The following is a 24502-nucleotide window of genomic DNA, read 5'->3' as shown; positions in this document are numbered from 1 at the left end:
TCCTGCTGTTTCCATGGAACTTCCTATGCCTCAACTTCCACCCATTGCCCCTTGTCCTGTCATTTGTGCTGCACACTCTGTTCTGCTAAAGACAGGCAATGCTCAAGCACATGGATGAACTTTATACACGATTTATGTGTACAATAACTCATTTGAACGTTTTTCTCCTCTTTTGTCACCTTCTCACCTATTCTAGACCTACTTTTGGAGGCTGAAGAGTTTTAAGCCCAGGTGAAGACTAGCATGGACGAACACTGACAGCTTTCCACATGCCTCTACCAAGGTACCACATTCTTGTGATAAGAGTTTCTCTGCCCATGGTACCTGGAGCCTTTGCTGAGATTGTCAACAAGGTTGCCAATTAGAAGCAATTGTGACATTTTGTTCGTGTGTGTGATGCAAGACCTGCTGACTAGGAGCTGCTGAAACCACCAGCTCATTTCACAATATTTAAACAGTAAATTACCATACCTAGCATTTTTGTCAACAAGCTGAGGGACTGATTGATTGATTGGGTTTGTACATGCTGCAGAGTGATTATTGTCAGCAAAAACTCTTCAACCTGCAACAGGACGAACATTGGTTTGCATTTATGAGGATGTCAAGATGCTTGCAGACAAAGCATTCAGGTGAGACTGGCTGTGCTCACCTTGAGTGATCCACTTGTACTCTCAGACCTCCTGTGTGCAATGTGTAGTGATTCATGCACAGGCTGCATGGGGATTCAAAATACAATAAAAAAAATAAAGGCATGAAAGGAAAGGAATGGGGGGGGGAGGAAGAAAAAAGGAAAGAACAGAAGTGCTGTCAGACACAAGAGTGAGAATGAGTAAGTCTGAAAGCTGACTTATACTCTGCATGAAAAGCACTCCTGCCCTTTCTTGTGCCTAAGTGCAAGGGGATGGCAACAGTGCTCCATGGCAAAGGGTTAGTGCTTGTGGAATAGAAAGGAGTCTTAGAGGGAACAGATAAGAATATCAAAGGATCTGTCAGAGTCATTCTCAAATACCTTGATCTGAACTCTGCAGGTGGTGTACACACATTAAGATCAATATAGTGCAGATATTATACTGATGATGCAGCAAAGCAGAGTCTGCTATTTGGGGAGTTCTTTCTCAGTTGGTATTTGCTTTGTGGCACTCTGTTAGAGACCTGATTCCTGACCAAACCCCTAAGGATATTGATAATATTGAGGGTTCTTTGCAGTACACTCCTGGATGAAAGTGGCAAGAACATACATGTGTTCTAGCAGCTTTTTTAGCTCTCCTCACTAAACTTCGTTTCACTAAAGACTCTACACTTCAGCCTAATTTTCTCTCTCTTTTCCTCAGTCGTACTGCAATGAGAACATTTAAGATCCATTTTAACACATTTATTCTGAAGGTATGCTGATCTTTCACTACCCACTTGTAGGCATGACTTGATTTAGCAACTCTTCATATCTGCAAATATAATGCCCCCCCTAGCTTCTTCTGTTTTTTTGGCTTTGTTTCAGTATAAATTACACAACTTCCTTTACAATGCATCTTCTCCAAAATTTTCCTGTGCCATTCTCATTCCCCCCCCCCCCTTTTTTTTGGGGGTGTTTCATATGGTTGTCTACAGGGATTCAGCAAAGCCACTACATTCTTCTGGAGCAAACTGAGATGACAGCACTACACTCAAAACACTAGAGGTTGCTAAAGCCTGTGTTTATTCATTGAGTTTTCTTCAAGTGTAGCAACATGACAGATCTTACTGAACTCAAGTAATGGTAGGAAAATTCCTTCCATTACTCCAAACACACTAAACAATTTGCTCTCCAACCTCTCTTGCTCCTCGACTGTTAACAAAATTCTCAACAAAAAATCCTCTTCTGGTGTGTAAAAGATGCCTATGACAAATACAGTTTGTATAGGTGATAAATACAGTTTTGTGTCACATAAACACAGCATGAAGGAAATGGAGGATAAATGCAGGATTCATACATTCATAGAACATTTTAGGTTGGAAGGGACCTTCAAGGTCATCTATTTCCAATCCCCATGCCATGGGCAGGGACACCTTCCCCTAGACCAGGTTGCTCAAGGTCTCATCCAACCTAGCCTTGAACACCTCCAGAGATGGGCCACCCACAACCTCCCTGGGCAACCTGTTCCAGTGTCTCACCACTGTCACTGTAAGGAACTTCTTCCTAATATCCACTATAAATCTAACCTTCTTAAGCTTAAAGCCATTCCCTCTTGTCTTATCACTACAGGCCTTTGTAAAGCGTTCCTCCACAGCTCTTGAAGCAGCCAGTTACTGGAAGGATGATCTAAGGTTTCCCTAGAGCCTTCTTTTCTCCAGACTGAACAGCTCCAACTCTCTCAGTCTGACCCCACAGGGGAGGTGCTCCAGCCCTCTGATCATCAGGATCAAGGATTTTGTCCTTAGGACCTATTTAGACTTTGTCAGACACAGAAGTTTCTGTCTGAAGAATACCTGGTTGCCTTGTGTTAAAACATATTTTAAGTATGTGCCAAAAAAAAAACCCAAGCAAACCAACCAACCAAAAATCAAAGAAACAAACAAACCAACCAAAAATCAAAGAAACAAACCAACCAACCAAAACTCAAAGAAACAAACTAACCAACACCAAAAAAAAAAAAAAAAAAAGATTATTTCTCCATTTTAATGTAAGGCCAGATCCACATAGTCTGTACATAAGGTTGTGTCTCATGTCAGGTGATATCCCTGTAAGATAGTTCTCCAGATGGCTTTTTGACACTTATATCATAGGCTTCTCATTGATTTGAAGAGTAGCTCCTTCCTGTCAAAAACTGATCTATTTAGTGGTGACTTAAGTATGTTTCTTACTCTCATCCATGCAAGCCTTTAGCTAACAAAGAGCAGCCAACCACTTTCTGTCACTGTTGTTCTGATTAGCAAAATCAGTAGAAGTGACTCACCTGGCAATGGGAGACTGTCCTGCCATGACTATGGCAATCAATTTTCACACATTGGGGGTGCAGTTTTGCCCTCCAGCATCCCAGCTCCTGGAGTCAAGATATTACACAAGGAGCTCATATTATGCTCCCTTGGAAAACAAAACAAAACAAAACAAAACAAAACAAATCAAACAAACAAAAAAAAAGAAGACTGTGCAGCCAAAAAGTTATCATGTGACACATACCTGCCATGCCCCTCAAATGAAAAATAAATAGAAAGGCACCCAGATGGGTTATTTTTAGTAACTGCATGGTTTCGTAGTCTTAATATATAAGTAGTGAGCACTCGGGGCTGCCAATCTGTGAACAGTCTTTGGAGGAGCTGCTTGGGCCCCTTTCCAACCTCTCTTCCTGACAGGAATTTCCATGAGGGGGTTAGAGAGTTTCTAATGAAGTCATCCTGACATCTGGGCTGGGGAGAAGCTAACAGGCTGCCTTTGTTCCCAGTAGTTCCAGTGGTTTCCAGTACGCTCCAAAGGCCCTCAGAACATTCTTGTTTCAGGAAGGGAAAGCAAAACCATGAGAGGAGATCCTGAATATGGTAGTAAAAACTGTCCCCCACTTCCAGGAGGATAACACAAGCAGGGGAACTGCAGGGCCAGCTGGTTGGACAAGGCCCCACTGTGGCAAGCAGGATGTCCCATGTGATGACATCAGGTTGGAAGGTTGCCCAGCTTGCGTGAGCCCATCACATAGCTTCTGAGCAATAGTGTGGGCTATATTTAGAGCAGGAGAATAATAGAGGAGACATATGGTGCCTGGTTCTCCTTTAACCTCAAGTCTACTTGTGTGCATGAACAGACACCCATTGATCTCAATGGCTCATGCAGTTGGAGCATGAGTGACTTTACAATGCTAATGGAAGTGAAGTTCAGCCTAAGGAAAAATTTTGTTCTGTGTGCAACTGATGCTTTAAAGATTGCAAGGGTGAGAAGCAACTGTGTCAGCTCTCCCCTTCCTGCAAGGACCTTTTAACACATTGTAAGCCTTTTTCTATCTGACTTACTAAGATGTCGCTGAACTTGTCCAACAAAGTTTATTTTATAAATAAACTTTGTTACTATGGTTGGTCAGAGTTGAGTCTCTGGTCAGAGACTACAGCAAAGTCCTTTTAATGGGTTAGTCATTCTTGAACTTTAAATCTATGTAGTTGGAGAAAGAGAAGTTGAAAGCATCTTGGGCTGAGCCCAACTCCTTGTCTTATGAGAGCTATGGGAAGCAGTGCAGAATTATTTACAATGCAAATGAAAACCAATTTGTGCCTGTTCCTTGGCCATTATATGGAACAGACCCTGCTTTGTAATGCTGTTGATCTCTGTATCGTCATAAACCAGAAATTTATGTGCTTCTCATCTCCAGCAATTAACTGCTACAGATGTCAGACAATTATGCTGAAGGAGTGTGTATGCTGCACCTTCCTTTGCTTGCCTCTTTTGTCAGAGTTGCCAGTTTTCAAAGCTGCCCAGATATCGAAACTCCACTTAAAGTGCCTGAGATCAGAAACAAGCCCAGGGCAGCAACACTGTATGATACTGGAATAAATAAAGCATTTGTTGACTCATGACCCATCTAGATCAGAAGCCCTCAAGAGTGTTTTATGCTAAAATAAATAAATAGATCTCTGAAGTTAACTGATTGCTTCATGCAGATCAGACTCGACACTTAGTGCAGCATTTGCCTCAACAGCACAAAAGCAGGCAGAGAGCTGCCCTGCAGCTCTGCTCTTCCAGACAGAGGAGAATCCAAGCAGGGTTATGCCTACTCCCTACCACCTGCTCTCCCCACCTTCTCTGAAGAAGACAAGTCAGCACAGGGCAGAAAGCACAGCCTTAGGCTTCTTTGAATTGTACAGAGGGCTAAGCAGTCCCCACTGGCCCAGGATCAGAGGAATGGACTTAACTTGCTTAAAGCCACCTTTATCACTGCTTCCCAGATGCTTGTCAGTTGTGCAGAGGGCAAAATAAGTTTGGTTGAGAAGCTATCCTGACACACAGCTTGGAACTCGTTCTGTATCTGCTGTGTATCTGCTGTGACCTGGCTAACAAGGAAATCCAGTGGTGTTCTACATGTCTTAATATGTTCCCTTGCTAAGCCTTCAGTTGCTCTTCATGCTGCACTGATACCAGTTCTCAATTAAAACAGATAGGTCACAACCTTCATCATCGGAATTTTAGACATCAGGAAAAAATTCTTCCCCGTGAGGGTGGTTGGGCACTGGAGCAGGTTGCCCAGAGGAGTTGTGGAGGCTCCAATCCTGAAATTGTTGAAAGTCAGATTGTATGGGGCTTTGAGCAACTTGGTCTAGTAGGAGGTGTCCTTGCCCATGGCAGGGGGTTAGAACTAGGTGATCTTCCAGTCCAGCCCATTCTATGATTCTGTGATTTTAATTTAACAAAACACAGAATTGTGGCCATTTTATAGAACAGTTCATATCTTCTTAATTTGGAAGACCCCAGGCATAGGCTACACACATTTGAAGAACACAATGGCAAGCCATTATCATCAAGTAGCCTGGAGAAGAGGAGGCTCAGGGGAGACCTTATTGCTCTCTACAACTACCTGAAAGGAGGTTGTAGACAGGTGGGGGTTGGTCTCTTCTGCCAGGCAACCAGCACCAGAACAAGAGGACACAGTCTCAAGCTGTGCCAGGGGAAGTTTAGGCTTGAGGTGAGGAGAAAGTTCTTCACAGAAAGAATGATCTGCCATGGGAATGTGCTGCCCAGGGAGGTGGTGGAGTCACCATCCCTGGAGGTGTTCAAAAAAGGATTGGATGTGGCACTTGAAGCCATGGTTTAGTTAGTCATGAGGTGCTGGGTGATAGGTTGGACTCAATGATCTCTGAGGTCTTTTCCAACCTTGTTGATTCTATGATTCTATGAAGTGTAACTACAACAAAATGGCTTTATTTATCTTGGCAGTTCCCCACACTGACACACTGCAAATATTGAAGCCTTGATGTGAATGCTGTCATTTGGAGATGGCGGAAGAAACCACTCTTCTAGGAATTGATTTCTGGGCTATGGTAGAGAATATCTCACTTGAAGTCCACAAGAGGAGTACTAGCTGCAAAGCATTTCCTATGGTAGCTGCAAGGAAAATGCAGTGATTTTGGCAATTCACAATACTTTTGCTCACTTTCACAGTGGTATGTGTGCTTCTTTAGGCTATGGTAAATTACTGACAGAAGGAATTTTGAGAGGTCTTTGTGTTGGGGTGTGTTGAAGGGGATGCAAACAGAAAATGCAATACAGAGCCGGAGTCATGTTGTAAAATTAATATTTAAAGTTGTTTTAAAAACCTGAACCTGCCACTCTAGGTCCAGTAGGATTTATTTCTGAGAGGGAAAGGTGTTTCTGTATTGCTCTGTGAGTGAGGATTTATTTCTAGATTTTCAAGATTGTTTTGCTTTTCACTCTTACTGCTATGAAGTCACTGTCCTTCGATGCTACAGTCTTCCCCTTGGGGCAGTACACTTTTTGTTTGATCACTCTCTCACCTTGGATCTTTCTTTCCTCATATGCAGCTCTCCACAGAGTCTGACAAACTGCCTCATCTGTGTTAAATTGCAACACAGCATCAGTGAATTTTTCCCCTTTTTATTCAGGCATTGCTTACCATGATCTCAGCTGGTTTGCACTGAGGTGTCGGACCTGCTGAGGTTCTTGGGGTTCCTCAGTGAAAAGGAGCAATTCCATTTCTCACATAGTCACTGCCAAGCACAAATGAATGGGTAAGAATCTGAGACCAACCTAGAGGAACAACAATCAGTGTCCTCTGCCATTCCGAGGGCTTAGCTACAGCCTGACCTGTGAGATTTCAGACACCAGCTGAATTCCTGGGTAATATCTGGGACTGTTTTGTGTGCTGATGATAGATCTCTCCTAGGAAAGTGGAAAGCATGAGGACAATGGTCAGACCACTGCAACTGAGTGGGCCCAAGTCAGGAAGTAGGCGTGGAACAAGTAATTTTTTTTTTTAACATAAATTTCTTGAACTGATGGAAATTGTTTGCACTTTGTGGATCTGTGCTTCCTAAACTCACTCTGAAAGGCTGACACACATGGCTGGCCTCACCCCACCACTAGGCTTGTCTCCAGGTAGCTGCATGCTCTGGGATGTGATGCATCTTCCAAACTCATGCTTGAACTGGATGGTAGCAATTTTCAGAATGGAGATGCTGGCACTGACAACAAATCAGGCATTTTGTTACTCCAGAAAGATTTTAATGAAAAGGGCAACGGCCTTTATCCATCTCCCTGCCAGCTTCCAGAGGACAGGTAAGTGTGACTCATGCTTCTAATCTTGGCTGCTGCATTAGGGATTAAAGAACTGAGCATGAGCCAAGGGAATAGCATCTCCTCCGTGTTGTAACTGCACAGGTCCATGAGTCTAGTGCATCTGCAAATATCTGCAGTAAGAGGATTGAACTGCCCTTGTTGAGGGGTCTCTTGGCCTGGAGGGGGAGTTTTGCTGACTGTAAGTGGTGTGGGGTGTTTTCTCACTACCCAAAGGAATGTTAATCTGCAAAGAATGATCATCTTCAGCTGGCCAGTTTACCATCCCAAGGACTGTGTCTGCACATCCAGTCATCTCCAGTCACCTGTCTTCTCCACGTTGTACGTTCTTATTCCCCAGACACAGTGGGGGCTTCCAGCACCCTTTTAAAACCAGAAAGCCATTTTTCCCTTAGGAATCCTTCCCACAAGACAATGGGGTTAACATTCCTGTGCATAAACATAAGTAACAAAATAAATGACCTGAAGTGGACAAAACACACTCTGGGATATAGGGTTGATCAGTGCTACTTTGCAAAGGAATTGTCATGTCAATTTGGAAATGGCGTGATCAGGGCTTCACACAAAATCTGGGTCAAACCCACACTGCCACAGATGGCAGAAAGGCTTTGATCCATTATTAGAGATCATGGAGCCACTGTCTCATTATCAGCTTTCCTTTGGAAGTATGGAAATCTCTGGAAAGGAAACTAAACACAATACAGATGTCTTCACATTGCAAGCCAAAACAAAACAAAACAAAACAAAAAAAAAAAAAAAGGTTTGAAAAGTCTGACATTTTTCAAGAGAATGGCTGTGTGCTCCCAGAGCAGAAACACAGACAAAGCAGCCCACAGAAGCATGCCTTCACATGCTTGCTGTTGCTAGAGGAGAGATCACAAAGATACTGTTCTGAAGGATCTGCAGTATTCACAGCATATCTGATAGCTGGCCTTGTGCCAGTGCTGCTCGCCTGGTGTAGAAATACTACAATGGTTTCCAAGACTGAACAAAATTTGTCCTTTTGAAGAAAACAGTATAAAAGGTTTTCTTCTCTTCCTGACAAAGAGGCACTTAAAACTTCTGAGTTTGTGGCTTTTTTTTTTCCAGTGTTCCTGATACAAAACTCATTGAAGAAATTGTTAAGTGTACCATGTGCTAGGGCAGGATACCCAGACAGAGTATTTAGTGAGTTAATGAGGTGCCTGATAGCAAAGCATTATATCCTCTTTGTTTTGCAGCAATATTCTAGTCAAAACTCTGTAGGAGCTGAATAGATAGATTTTAATCTAGCATTTCAAATTCATTCTTCTTCTTGGAGGGCAAAATTACACTATTCACCTGTAGATAAAAAAATGGCAGTTTGTGTGAAAGAGAAGCATGAAAAGTTGGAACCTTAAGTCAGTGACACACTGCTAGCTACAGACAAAGCCTTCGAGGGTTGTTTGGTACTAGACCATATAAAATATGTGGAGCCTACCACTCCTGCTTCCCACCAGATCTATCCCACTCTCTTCTTGTACATAAGCAGAGGCAACAAAAGCTGTGAACCTGAGCTAGAGATAATTGCCAAGACACAGTCACTGCTGTAGGAGCCTCTGTAAGGTCCCTAAGCACACCATGACAGAGCTGTCCTGCCAAAATCCTCCTGAGCTTTCCATGGGTCCTCTTTGCACAGCCTAGCTACTTCTAAATGCTTTTAAGTAATTTTAAAATAGCAGTGAATCTCTTTTGGATAGAGAACATCTGTTTGGAGATGGGTTTGCCTTCACAATACGTTCCTTAGGTAGTAGGATTTTTTATCTGGTTGTAGGGATTATTTATCTGGTTAGGCAGAATCATAGAATAGCATTGGTTGGAAAAGACCTTTAAGATCAGTAAGTCTAGCCATTATCTAACTCTACCAAGCCTGGTGCTAAACCATGTCCCTTGGCACCACATCTCTGTCTTTTCAACACCACCAGGGATGGGGATTCAACCACCTCCCCGGGGAGCCTGTGCCAGTCTTTGAGAGTCCTTTCAGTGAAGAATTTTCTACAAATATCCAACCTGGTGCCACAGGAGGCCATTTTCTCTCATCCTATCACCTGTTTCTTGGGAGCTCCTTTAAGGGAGCTGTAGGTACCAAGATGGTGTCCCCTGCAGCCTCCTTTCCTTCAGACTAAACAACCCAAATTTCCTCAGCCACTCCTCACCATCCCTGTTCTCCAGATCCTTAACTACCTTCAATGCCATTCTCTGGACCTGTGTGAGCACCTCAATGACTTTCTGGAAGCGAGGGTCCCAAAACTGAACCCAGTATTTGAAATGTGGCCTCCCCAGTGCTGACCAGAGAGGGACAATCACTCCCCTGGTCCTGCTGGTCACACAATTGCTGATCCAGGTCCCTTGCTGTCTGCCTCTTGGCCACCCACACACAGCCCCTGCCTCATATTCAGCTGGCTGTTGACCAGCACCCCCAGGTCTGTCTTTGCTGGGCTGTTTCCAGCCACTCCAGCCCAACCCTGAAGCATTCATGGGGTTGTGGTGACCCAAGTGCTGGACTTGACACTTGACTTTGTTGAATCTCATACAACTGACCTTGATCCATGGATCCCACCTGTCCAGGTCCCTTTGCAGAACCTTCCTACCTGGGAGAAAGCTTTGAGATGTACAAAACTGCTCATTTTGCCTAAATTTTTATCAGAAGCTTAAAAGCAGAAAAACACGTTTGTAGATCCTAGTTACTGATGTTTTCTATGTGGTTTCAAGCAGTGCAGGCCTCCAAAAAACTCCTTGAAAATAATTGTTAGAAATAATTTATGTTTTTTACCCTTCAAAACACATTCAGAAAATGCTAAAATAAGGTTAGATATCTGGACTGATGAATACCTAGACTGAAATGAGGCAATCTATTTCAAAGCTTTCTCACCTGCACCTATATCTCAAAACCCTTCAAAGTAACGTGTCTAAATTCAGGCCTCTGCACTAAAACAAAATCTTCACCATGCAACAAAAATGTACAGCTTCCTGTGGGCAATTTCATGCCAAGGCAAGTTGGGGAGGTGAGACTGCTGCAGGCTTTACCTTCAGCCAAAAGCATTCAGGAGATATGACACACTTTTTCTCTCCTGGAAATCACCAGAGAATGTCAGAGAATTTACTCTCCACCTGGTCCTCCCAATATCAGTGTTTTACTAGTTTGATATCATAGGAAGAGTGAGCACAGGGGATCTTTGAGAAGGAGATAACCATGTCCCCATCACAAGGAGCAGAGCTTGCAAGTCAGCACCATGCCAGCGGTGCAGAGAGGAGCGGGAATGGGAACAAGGCTGGGGTGTGGATGCTGGAAACTGGAACGCTGCATGGAACAGGTGGGCCTCTGGGAGTTTTAAAGTGAGTGAGAGGAAAGGAATTACAAAGGGGTTTTTTTTGGGAGGCTTTTGGTTTGTTTGTTTGTTTATTTTGGTTGATATCATAGAATCACAGAATCAGTCAGGGTTGGAAGGGACCACAAGGATCATCCAGTTCCAACCCCCCTGCCATGGGCAGGGACACCTCACACTACATCAGGCTGGCCAGAGCCTCATCCAGCCTGGCCTTAAACACCTGCAGGGATGGGGCCTCAACCACCTCCCTGCACAACCCATTCCAGGCTCTCACCACTCTCATGGGGAAGAACTTCTTCCTCATGTCCCGTCTGAATCTCCCCACTTCCAGCTTTATTCCATTCCCTCTAGTCCTATCACTACCTGATAGCCTAAAAAGTCCCTCCCCATCTTTCTTGTAGCCCTCTTCAGATCCTGGAAGGCCACAAGAAGGTCACCTCAGAGCCTTCTCTTCTCCAGACTGAACAGCCCCAACTCTCTCAGTCTGTTCTCACAGGAGAGGAGCTCCAGCCCTCTGCTCATCCTGGTGGCCCTTCTCTGGACACCTTCCAGCATGTCCATATCCCTCTTGTAAGAGGGGCTCCAGAACTGGATGCAGTACTCCAGGTGGGGTCTCACCAGAGCTGAGTAGAGGGGGAGAATCACCTCCCTTGACCTGCTGGCCACACTTCTCCTGATGCAGCCCAGGCTCTGGTTGGCTTTCTGGGCTGCAAGTGCACACTGACAGCTCATGTTGAGCTTCTCATCCACCAGCACCCCAAGTCCCTCTCCTCAGGGCTGCTCTCCAGCCAGTCCCTGCCCAGCCTGGATTTGTGCTTGGGATTGCCTCAACCCAGATGCAGGACCCTGCACTTGGCCTTGTTGAACCTCATGAGGTTGGCTTGTGCCCACCTCTCCAGCCTGTCCAGGTCCCTCTGGATGGCATCCCATCTGATGGCATCCCTCCCTGCTTGCCCTCCCCCAAGCCAACTGGGCAATCCAGAGCAAGATGCAAGCTTCGGAGCACGAGTATGTGAAGGGTGGAAGAGGAGAAGATAAAGGACAGGCTCCTGCCTCAGGTAGGGAAGGTGCTAGCACCCTGGGAAATAGGAGAGAAGAGCAGTAAACAAAAGGCCCAGTTGCGCAAAGCCTTGGAACTCAAACAAGCATGTAGGTGAGTGAAAACTAGTTCCAGCTCTTATTGCAATAACACCTCGCTCCTGCCATGCATGCTGGCCTTGGCATGCACAATCACCCAGACAGACACTGTGCCCTTTTGCTTCTGGGAAGCCTGGTGATCCATATGGAGCAAAGAGAAACGAATCTCCCCTTAGAGAACAGTGGTCATTATTAGCTCAGCAAGTGTTGGTGGGTCTGACAGAGAGAAAACTGACAAAGTTTCTCACAGTCTCACAGTATATCAGAGGTTGGAAGGGACCTCAAGAGATCATCAGGTCCAACCCCCCTGCCAGAGCAGGATCACTTAGGGTAGTCTGCACAGGAATGCATCCAGGTGGGTTTGGAAAGTCTCCAGAGAAGGAGACTCCACAACCCCCCTGGGCAGCCTGTTCCAGTGCTCTGTCACCCTCACTGTAAAGAAGTTTCTCCTCATGTTGAGGTGAAACCTTTTTTGTTCTAGTTTGAATTCGTTGCTCCTTGTCTTATCACTGTGAACCACCCAAAAGAGCCTGACCCCTCCACTTGGCACCCACTCCTCAGATATTTATTCACCTTGTTTTAGATGACAAAAGGAGCATATTTCTCCAAAATATCTATCTATAGTTCTTGACGTTATTGAATGAAGTTCAATAAGTACAACTGCAAAGTCCTTCATCTGGGGAGGAACAACACCAGGCACTGGTGCAGACTGGGAGTCGTCCTGATGGAAAGCAGCCCCATGGAGAAAGACCTTGGTTTCCTAGTGGACAATTGTCCATGGGAAAGCAATGTGCCTTTGTGGCCAAAAGGACCAATGACAAAAAGAATTTCCCTCTTGGCAGACTTGTGATTACACACCTAGTTTGGAAAGAAAAGTACCTAATCCAGTTAAAAACTCCATTACAACTCCAAATCTGATTTGTCCAGAACCATTTGGCTCAGCAACTGCAAGTCTGGAAAAAATGGCATTTTGTTTTATTTCGGTAGAACAAACAAACCAAAACAAACCAAAAACAACAAAAAAGAGATTTAGTGTACATTGAAAAACAAGCTAAAGATGTGAAATATTTTTTAAATGGGGAATTTTTAAGGAAGGAAACTTCCATATTTGAAAATATTGTTTCAAGACTAAAAGAGAAAGAAAATATATATCACAGGATCAGTCCAACCATTCTCTAACTTTACCATGACCACGGTGCTAAACCATGACCCTCAGCACCACATCTCTGCCTCTTTGAAACACTTTCAGGGATGGGGATTCAACCATCTCCCTGGGGAGCCTGTGCCAGTCTTTGAGAGTCCTTTCAGTGAAGAAATGTCTTCTAATGTCCCTTGGTGCTATTTCCTCTTGTTACCAGAGAGAAGAGACCAACCCCCACCCATCTCCAACCTCCTTTCAGGGAGTTGTAGAGAGCAATGAGGTCTCCTCTCAGCCTCCTTTTGTCCAAACTAGACAAATCTTGTTCCCCCAGAAGACCTGTTTTCCAGAACCTTTATTGCAATCTTCAGTAAAATCGTTTTAGAAATCACATTTCTTTTGGAACCATCAATAAGAAAAAAAAAATCTTAATCACCCATTTTTTTTATTGTATTGCTTCAATATAATAAAGATTATATTGATATATTCAATATAATAAAGATAAATATAAAAATAGAATATAGTGTTCAGTTCTTCATAAGTACATTGAAATCTGAATTCTCAGGGTTAAATCCTTCATTTAAGAATAATTTCATGATTATATCTTGTGCTACACTAAGGATTATAATTTGGGAAGCAATATTCCTAATAACTTAAATAGAAAGTAGCTAATAAATGCTACATAATGTCACTTGTACTGATTATAATTAAACTGGAATACCTCTCCCAGTCTTCTTTGCTCTGCACTTTCAGCTGTAATACTGATACACTTCTACAGACAGCTAGAGATTGCTGTGATTTTTTTTTCCCCAGTAACTTAAGATTTTCATTGAGAAAAACAGTCTGTAGCTCTGCTTTGTGGAAAAAAAAATTTGTGCCTCAGTTTCTGTTACATAAGAATCAGTAATAGAACATAATCATATATCTTGGCTTCTTCTCCCTAGTATCAGGTGACAGAACAAGAAGAAATGGCCTAAAACTGTGCCAGAGGAGGTTTAGGTTGGATATTAGGAAAAATTTTTTCCTGCAAGAGTGGTCAGGCATTGGAGCAGGCTGCCCAGGGAGGTAGTGAAGTCACCATCCCTGGAGGTGTTCAAGAAATGTGTGGACATGGCACTTGGGGATGAGGTTTAATGACCATGGTGGTCTTAGTTTGATGCTTGGACTCAATGATCTTGGAGGACTCTTCCAACTGAAACAAGAGTTTCCAACCGAAACTATGATTCTACTGTGCTATGCTTCTGTGGCTGTATGAGCTTAGATAATACAAAAAGAATGTCTTTTTAGAATGACAAAAAAGGTAGATGCCATCTATGTAGGTCAGGTATTTATAAAAACAATTCATTCAAAGCACTGCCTTTTTTTCTTTTTTATAACAAAAACATTTTCAACAAGGGGGTTATGGCAATCCATATTCCTTCCATATCTGGACAGGCTGGTGTATTCTCCAGGAGCAATACCTAAGTCTGGGAATATCCATCTTGTAAGAATACAGAATCACAAAATCACAGAATCACAAAATCACAGAATCAATAAGGTTGGAAAAGACCTCAAGGATCATCAAGTCTAACTTGTCACCCAAGACCTCATGACTACTAAACCATGGCACCAAGTGCCCTCTTGAACACCTCCAGGGATGGTGACTCCACCACCTCCCTGGGCAGCACAGTTCTAAATGCTTGTAATCCAGTGACTACCATCAGTTCTGGGCATAGCATTCAGATTTTAGCATGCTGACAAGTTTTTCTTATCTAAAACTCAGGTCGATGCAAGAAGATATTATTTGTAGAGGAGTTACACAGCAATTGCAAAAATGAAGGCAAGAATTTTTAAAATATTCATGTGCAAACTGGATTTGCTTAATCAATATTTAGAAGTGCCTGAAAATTATCAAGAATCAAGAATCAAGAATCAAGAAGGTTGGAAGAGACCTCAAGGATCATTGAGTCCAACCTGTCACCCTACACCTCATGCCTATCTAAACCATGGCACCAAGTCAAGGCCAATGAACCACAAGTTCAAAATGATCAATCCAAGTACATTCCATCAGGTTTTATGAAGGCTTTGATGTTTTTTTCTTCCAAGTAAAGGCAAAATGATGAGAGGATGAGAGGAAATGACCTCAAGTTGCACAAGAGGAAATTTAGATTGAATACACAACACAAGAAGGACATGGACCTGAAGGAGAGAGTCCAGAGAAGGGCCACAAAAAATGATCAGAGGGGTGGAGCACTTCTCCTGTAAAGACAGGCTGGGAGAGTTGGGCTTGTTCAGCCTGGAGAAAGAAGTCTCCAGCTTTCCAGTACTTGAAGAAGGACTACAAGAAATCCGGGGAGGGATCTTTTACAAGGGTTTCCAGGGATAGGACACAGGGCAAATGGTTTTAAACTATAGAAGGGCAGATTAAGACTGGACACAAGGAAGAAGTTCTTTACTGTGAGAGTGGGAGACCACTGGAACAGGTTGCCCAGGGAGGTGGTGGAGGCCCCATTCCTGGAGACATTCAAGGTCAGGCTTGATGGGGCTCTGAGGAACCTGATCTAGTTTGGGATGTGCCTGCTCACTGCAGGGGGGTTGACCTTTAGAGGTCCCTTCCAACCCAGTGCACTGAAAGGGTTCTCAGGCAGTGGAACAGGCTCCCTAGGGAGGTGGTGGAATCCCCATCACTGGAGAGGTTTCATAGAGGCAGAGATGTGGTGCTGAGGGACACGGGTTAGCACCAGACTTGGCAGAGACAGACAATGGTTGGACTTGATGATTTTAAAAGTATTTTCCAACCAAAACACTTCTATTATTTTATAGTAAAAGGTAACAATCTTTGGGGGAAGATCAACAGATATGCAAATTACATACCAATATGAAATATTGTTATGTTTTTGCCAGAATAGAGTGGAGTCAAAGGCAAAGCATGTTAGCTTGATGAAAAAAAAATTGTTACACAAAATAATTTCTCTCCTCTGTTTATATTTCTCTGTTCCTCTCAAGGTTTCTGACTTGCAATCTGAGAATGACAAAATTTCAAAGGTTACAAAATTACAAACTTCATTCTGAAAAATGGCAAAGTTGACAATGGTTTGTTTGTTTTGTTTTGTTTTGTTTTGTTTTTTTTCCCCCAAGGCTTTCAAACATTTTGTTTCTGTTCCAGAACAGAGTAAAAATATTGGGAAACTTTGAAAGCAGCCACAGATTTTTATTTGAATCTAAAAGGAACAGAGCTGGTCAGTACAGAACTTTCTGGAAGCCACTTTTGAGAGCCTTTAGTAACTAACTGCTCATGGGCTAGGTCAGGCACTTGTGCTAAAAGGTCATCAAGGCACAAAAAATGCATTTTATTGATGTGTATCTTGCCCATGTAATACTCTGAACCAGTACAACTAGGAGTCCTTGTAGTAGATAGGTCGGGTAAGATGTATGGTTTGTGTATTTCTGGGAAGGTTTCATTTATTAAGCATCTTCCAACTTTTAGAAAGAAATAATTCGTCAAGAACTCAGTGACTGAGAACTCTCCTATACCTCTGCAAACTCCATGCTAATAAAAAAAATACAAAGCTGAGAGTGGCTACTGTTTCTAAAAGATTTGAAGAAAAATTCAAAGGGCAGAGCATAAACTTGCTGTTCTACCAGGAAGCTTAGACCAAAAGAAATGAACTTTGGGAAGACACAGCAAAGAAAATCACAGCCAGCTCATGTGAAAATTGGTGAAACAGTAATAGCACGTGAAATTATGCTTTCAAGGATGATAAAGAAGTGTAGAAAGAACAAAAGACAGACACCAGTTATTATCTGCCGTGATTAAACTCTATTTTGACAAGACACAAAAGGAAAAAATAAATTCAGAACCCTTAGAAGTACAAAGGAGTATTTGTATGAGCTGAGAATTGGAAGGGAGTGGCCAGAAATAAAAGGTACATAATTCTGATGGTGACTCAAGGGATAGGAACTGTAACTTAGATCACAGCATCATAAAATCATTGAATGTTTTGGGTTGAAAGGGACCTTAAAGATTATCTATTTCAAACTTCCTGCCATGGGCAGGCACACCTTCTACTAGACAAAGTTGCTCAGGGCCCCATGACAAAAGTATGGGATGAGGCTTTTCTGATTGTTGTGATCAGGATGTTCTGAAACTTCCAGGAAGATCAACCTAATTGCAACACAGTACAGCAACACAAACCAATGCAATGCTATAAAAACAGAGACATGGAAAAGAAAAGTGAAGATGGAATTAATACAGGTAAACTTTTGAGCAGCACACGGAGTGGGAACAGACACCTGAGGACATACAGACAGATTAAGGAAAGAAACTCTGCAGAAAACCTGAATTGTCTTTGTCATAAGTACTAAACAAACTTGGTTTCTGCTAAAAGGAAAGCCTCATGGTTCCCAAATCATGAGACATTGCTGGACATTAGAAGATAAATTTCAGCTGAACAAAGGCAATCTTTTGATAACTAAAATAACCTGAGGTTGAGCAGAGGATCAAGACCCCAGAGAGATGTAACTGTTGAATTTTGCCATGAATTTAGCAATACCATAGAACCATAGAATCATGGAATCAGTCAGGGTTGGAAGGGACCACAAGGATCATCTAGTTCCAAGCCCCTGCCATGGGTAGGGACACCACACACTAGATCATGTTATGAGACATGGATAATTAAGGGTGGACCAGCAAACAGGAAACTTAAAAACCATAACCAAACTGATAGAATTTTACACACAGCAGTTAGACTGCCTGTGCCTGTTGGCCAGCATTCAGTGTCTTCTAAACCTTGAAGTTTCACCAGAAATTAAATTGGTGATTATTCAGGAAGCCTGATTTTGCTTCTTTGAACTGCTTGAAAACAGATACTTCATCACTGAAATTGATGGAATTACAGCATCTTAAAACTGCTGCAGACTAAAGGACTGGGGAAAAAACCCAAACACTTACTCCAGTCCTGGAAGTTCTGGAAGCACTTTGATGAGCTGAAAAAGCTGTAGACTGAGTAGCATTAGCTTTAATATACCACACTTTGAACAATTTTCTTACAATGTCTGCTTTTCTTATGGAGAGTTTTAGCAAAGTCTTGGCTACGCACAAACCAGCAGAAAAAGTAATAATAATTTAAAAAACAAAGAAACCAAACCAAATCAAACAAACAAAACACCAAACCAAACCAAACAAACAAAACACAAACAAAACCCCCAAAACCTAAACCAAAACATGAGGTTCAACAGAGAGATCTGGCTGGGCTGGACTGATGGATGGAGGCCAATTGTATAAGATTCAACAAAGCCAAGTTTTGGGTTCTACACCTGTATCACTACAACCCATGAATGTGCCAGGCTTGGGCCAGGGTGGCTAGAAACAGCCCAGTAGAGAAAGACCTGGGGGTGTTGGTCAACAGTTGGCTGCACATGAGTCAGTGTGTTCCCAAGTGGCCAAGAAGGCCACCAGCATCCTGGCCTGGATCATCAGAAGCGTGTCTAGCAGGACCAGGGAAGCCACACCATGAGTACTGGGTTCAGCTTTCTGGCCCTCACTCCATGAAAGACATTGAGGTACTGTAACATATCCAGAGAAGAACAGCAAAGCTGAGGAAGGGTCTGTAAAACAGATCTTGTGAGGAGCAGATGAGGGAAGTGGGATTTAGTCTGGAGAAGAGGAGGCTGAGGAGACCTTGTGGGTCTTTACAACTCCTTGCAAGGAGGTTGGAGCCCTGGTAACAAGTGACAGGATGAGAGGAAGTGGCCTCAAGTTGCACCAGGAGAGGTTTAGATTGGATATTAGAAGAAACTTCTTGACTGGAAGGGTTCTCAAAGACTGGCACAGGCTCCCCAGGGAGATGTTTGAATCCCCATCCCTGGAGGTGTTTCAAAGAGGCAGAGATGTGGTGCTGAGGGACATGGTTCAGCCCCAGACTTGGTAGAGTTTTATAGTGTTTAGATTCAATGATCTTGGAGGTCTTTTTCATCTGAAACAGTTCTATGATTCAAGTAGTTCAGGTTGTAGAAATAGGATAGATCCATTCAATCTTGTAACTTTATGGGTGAATATTCATTTTGTATAGAACAGTAGAACTTATTTCAACTCTTTAAGCTCTCAAAGAACACTTGTTCTCTGATGTTCAACTGCAGCCATGCAGAGATGAAACTCTTGCAATAAAAAGTGAGCTACCATAATCATTCCATAGGATATGCATGATTAAGTGACAATTTCTAAAGTATGCTCCTGGGAAAAGTCACCAGTCAGTGACTTTTCAGAGCTGGAAGAGCTATGAAGATCAAGAAAAACATCAAGCTGCCAGCAGTGGGAGGGTTGAAAGGTGACAGTGAAAACTCAGAGTGGCTAGACCTCAGTGGAAATATAGACATCTCCCTCTCAATTGTTCCACATTTAACCTGGTCAGATCATGGCTGCAGCAGGGAGTACAAAGGCTGGTGGAAGACAGGGATGACTTGGTATGTAGTGGAGGACTAGATCTGGCCCCTGAGGTCCTTTGGAATATTCTTGTGACAATAGTCATGATGCTAACATACTTTGCCTTTCAGGGTCTGTTTCTATGCAGGAAAAAAGTGTGGGTTTTATCCACACACAGAGGCATAGACATAGACGTGTCTGTGCATGTGTATATAAATAAATGAGAGTCACTACAAGGGACTGAAGGTATACTGATCAGAAATTCTTTTGATGGGGGCCCAGAAATCCAAGTCAGAAAGCCTGCAGCTTAGTAGGAGAGCTGGTACTCTCTGCTGTTGATCTTTGGGAGTTTCTACACCTCAGAGTACCACAGGTGCCTCTGTTTTGTCCTCCCTATGTGCTGAAGCCAAGGAGCAGAGCTCCTGCAGCCGGTAGCAGAAGTGACCTTCAGCACAGGAAGGACCTCTTGAAATACAAGATATCTTTCCTGCCCAAAGGCATGGACTAGCCCTAATTCAGATGCTAATTATTCAGGTTAACTGTAGAAGAAGTTAAAGACAGCTGCTGATGTCGCTGCATGTGGAACGGGTAGAAATTACCAGAGAACCTTAATATTTAGCTAGGCAAGGAAAACAAAAAATAAAACATTGCAATTTGTTGAAAGTACTTTAATGAATAAGCCACACTGTTTGCTTCAGGAAAAATTTTGAAGCCTTGTAAGCACATGTAAAAATATTTCCTCATTTCAATTTTTGGAGGAGCGTTTAATCAAAAATATTTCTTGGTCAGCCTTCTGTATGGAACTTCTTCTTGATCTAAGAAGTGACATACTCCTGTTTAAATAAAGAGATTTTCTTTAAATAATAAAAAAAAATGCACATCTTAAACTTTATAGCAAAAGACAGTGTATTAGTTAAAGTTGGGAATAACATAGCCTGCAATTATTCCAGTTCTCCTCTGCCAGTGCACTTCCTACTCAACAGCTTTGCTATTCCAGTCTTGGCTTCTTCTCTGTGATGGCTGCCAATTGTGCCAGACTAAGCAGTTCACCTACAAGGCTTTAGCAAGTGAGATTAAAAAAGGATCTATCTCCTTGCTCTGAGGAGAGGTGGGCAAAACTGGTCACTGGGAAAAGAGGCACGTTGCTATCTGTCATCCAGCAGTTTCTCCTCTTGTGAGGGGGCTGTTGTGATTCTGCCAGATTTAAAAGGTCAGTTGAATTTTCATCCATGGTTATTAATCATTGTCAGTCTTTACTAGAATTAAGTGAAATGTTCTTATTCAACCATCAGCACAGTGCAAAGCTGATACACCAAAGATGAGAGGCATGCTGGAAAAATTGCACCAATGAATCCCAAGTCAGATTTCTTCTGACAGATATAATAGAGGTTCAAATTTTCTGTAACAAGATACAGGGTATTATTTAGTAAAAATAGAAAGGAATGCACAGTTATGGAAATTCAGAAGGATTTTTTTATATTTTATGCCATTGTTGTTCTGTTTATACAGAAAATACTTTACTTCAAAGGCTGTCGTCAGGTAGCTTGGGCTTTATATTTAGTGACATCTTGTCATAGCTTCAGTAGGAAACTTTCATTTCCTACAGCTACTACAAGTCCAAGGAAAACAATTTTTCTTTGAGCTTGAGCATTCCCTTTCAGCTTTTGCATTCCAAACATTTCAGCTCAGGAATCAGTGAGTGAACATTACTAGAAACAAGAGCTGAGATTGTTAAAACTGAGTGTTTCACTGTAATTAATACAAGTGATGTGATTTAGCTCCAACTGCCACTAAAAATTCCTGATTAGTCTATTGCCTAGCACGGAAATTGAGTAGAATGCAAAAATAAGAGACAAAATCTGTTTGTTTTTTTTTTTTTTTTTCCTATGGCAGTGATAGAAGGCCTGCATGATTGATTATTGCTAGGAAAGCTAAAATATGCAGCAGCTGGCACAAATGGCAGCTCAACGGCTGCTGGAGAGGTCAAGACAGATGTTTTGCCAACATTTCAGTGCAAAAGCTTAGTCCAGAGGTGAATATGGCAAAGGCAGGTAATACTGGAGGAACATGGATCCACTGACTCCACTTGGTTTGCTTTGTGTCAGAGATGCAAGGCCTGTAGGGTTGATAGTGACTGATAGCTAGCAAGGAAACTTTATATTTCTATCTCTCAGTATTAGCTGGACCTTGGTTGAGCTTTTGGGAATCATTTTGGTGCACCTTTTGGAGGGCAGAATGGTTTTCAAGGAGCTTTTCTGGGTTTTCATCCTAACAAATGTCTGGTCACAAATGTTCACAGTATTTTGGTGCACCTTTTGAAGGGTAGAATGGTTTTCAAGGAGCTTTTGTAGGTTTTCACCCTAACAAACGTCTGGTCATAAATGTTCACAGTGAAATGCTTGCAGGTTTGAAGCTCTGCTAGCTCTGACGTCCTCCTAGTTGCTTGCTGAGTTGGATGGCTAGCAAATGCTTGACCTGTAAGGCTGCTCTCCTGGAAAGGATATTTCAAAGGTACTTCAGTACAGATTACTCTGCAAATGTGACATGAGTTTCTAAAGGGGACAGGAGTGTGGACGAGAAGGAATTTGTGGAGAATGGGGACCAGGACTATAGAGGAATCACAGAATCACAGAATCAATAAGGTTGGAAAAGACCTGAAGGATCATCAAAGTCTAACCTGTCACCCAAGACCTCATGACTACTAACCCATGGCACCAAGTGCCACGTCCAATACCCTCTTGAACACCTAATCCCCTCTTGAACACCTAATCCCCTCTTGAACACCTGATCATAGAGGAATCATACAGAGAGGTGTGCTGAGTGAAGACAAGGAGACCTATGCTAAGATTTGGTAAATAAAGGAATGTGAAAGACAGCCATCTTCAGTAAGTGGCCAGCAGGAGTTGGGAAAAGATGTGAGGCCAGGACTGAGATTCTTGTAATTTTTTGCTAGCTATTCTCTTGCTGCCTCTTTCCAAAAATCAGACCCCTATACCCAGTGTTAGTAAAGAAGCTTGAAACAAGAACAATCATTCAAGGAAAATCACAGCAGCTCAGAGGGTAGCTGAGAATCACAACTGTAGGGACTCCTGCTGCCCTTTTGCAGCAATGAACCTGCCTGCATATCTCAAGCAAGTTACAATGAGAACAACATAACAATCAGTATATGAGGCTTACAGTGTGGGTGATGGTGTCATTGCTCCTGCACCACACTCTGGAGTGTCCTAACCATCGTTGATGTAATTTCATGGAGCATGAAGGTAGAAAAAACAGAATACTCTTCAGTTCGTTCTTTAGAAGCTTTTCTGTTTTGCAAAAAAAGGTCAGTGAAATCGGCTTGGATCAGTGAGGTGTCACAGTGGAGCCTGCAATTCTTTATATACTTTAAATAAAACAGAAGTTAAATAAAATACTTGGGCAGTCCTTGGTGCATGGTCTGCAATTTGAGATCCCTTCTGAGGGGGTGAGCACCAAACTGGGGGCTCGCCCACTGCAGGCCATGGATCGTGTGCTGCCACTCCACCTCTGTCTTCACTATTTCTTACTGCCTTGCCATCGGTGGCTCAAAGTGCTGATTCCTCCTCTTGTCAAGCTCCTAGCAATATTTGAACTCCATTCTAAGATGTCTAATTCAGCTGCTGCAGTGTTGGTGATAGACTTAACTCAGGCTGCTGGACTCTTGCTCCAGGGATCAGGTGCCTACCTCTGATCACAGAATCACAGAATCAGCCAGGTTGGAAGAGACCTCCAAGATCATCAAGTCCAACAGATCACCCAACCCTATCTGATCAACTAGACCATGGCACTAACAGCCTTACCCAGTCTTTTCTTAAACACCTCCAGGGACGTCAAGCCCACCACCTCCCTGGGCTGCCAATTCCAATGAACAATCACTCTTTCCTTAAGAACTTCTTTCTTTCTCAGATCAAGCCTAAAGTTCCCCTTGAGACTCCTCAAAATCTAACACTGTGACTCTAACATGGCACTCCTGGAAACTGAGCAAACTGCCTGTGCTTGGGAGCACAATGTCCCCACGCTTTGCTGGTACACCAAGAAAAATTCCTATTCATTCAGTCGTTAAACTCACAACGTGATGAATTCTCAATACAAATATACAATAGGTGGTGGTGCCAGGCCAAAGGCAGTTCTGATCTGAAGGTATTATTAAAGTTTCAACATTCTGGCCCCCACCAATTTCTTTCATGAGATTCTTAGAACTATTACTCAGACGGTCCGTATTAACTGGCAGATACCCAAAGGCAATGTATAAAGCACATATTTTACTGCAGTTTATTAACTGGATAATTGGTGGATTATAAAGCTAACACCAGTGTGGCCTTAACCCCTTCTTCGAGGCTTCAGCATTTGCTGTTGGTGCAAAAGACCAGTGCTATAGCCCTCTCAATATTCCTGATACCTATGATGAGTGTTGTCAACTACTATTTTTTTTTCCTTTGGAGGCTGCTAAACCTTAATACAATCAGAAAGTCTTAGCAAACACCTGAATTTCTGAGGAATCAACTTTCTAATTGGTTGGTTTGTGAGTATTGTTTCTGTTGTGTAAAGAGGTAAAAACCACCACCTACTTCATATCTCCTGACTGCAGCAAGGAAAGCTTTTCCACTGGCAGAATCTGAAGGGGGCCTACAGGAAAGCTGGGAAGGGACTTTTTAGGGTATCAGGTAGAGACAGGACTAGGGGGAATGGAGGAAAAATAGACATGGGTAGATTCAAATTGGATGTCAGGAAGAACTTCTTCAACATGAGGGTGGTGAGACACTGGAACAGGTTGCCCAGGGAGGTGGTAGAAACCCCATCTCTGGAGGTTTTTAAGGCCAGGCTGGATGTGGCTCTGAGCAACCTGATCTAGTGTGAAGTGTCCCTGCCCATGGCAGGGGGGTTGGAACTACATGATCCTTGAGGTTCCTTCCAACCCTAACAATTCTATGATTCTATGAAATCACAGTGACCCAAAATTCTGTCCCTCCAAAATCAAAGTCAAATCTCTCATTTACTTCACCTTGCAGAATCAGAGTCGTTTCAGTTGAAAAAGATCTTTAAGTTCATCAAGTCCATCCATTCCCTAATTCTACCAAGTCTGGTGCCCAGTCATGTCCTCAGCATCCCTCTCTGCCTCTTTTCAGTACCTCCAGGGATGGGGACTCAACCACGTCCCTGGGTAGTCTTTGAGAACTCTTTCAGAGAAAAAGTTTCTT

This window comes from Indicator indicator, chromosome 11 (genome assembly GCF_027791375.1).
Source record: "Indicator indicator isolate 239-I01 chromosome 11, UM_Iind_1.1, whole genome shotgun sequence".
Lineage (NCBI taxonomy): Eukaryota > Metazoa > Chordata > Aves > Piciformes > Indicatoridae > Indicator > Indicator indicator.
This window is presented reverse-complemented; position numbering follows the sequence as displayed.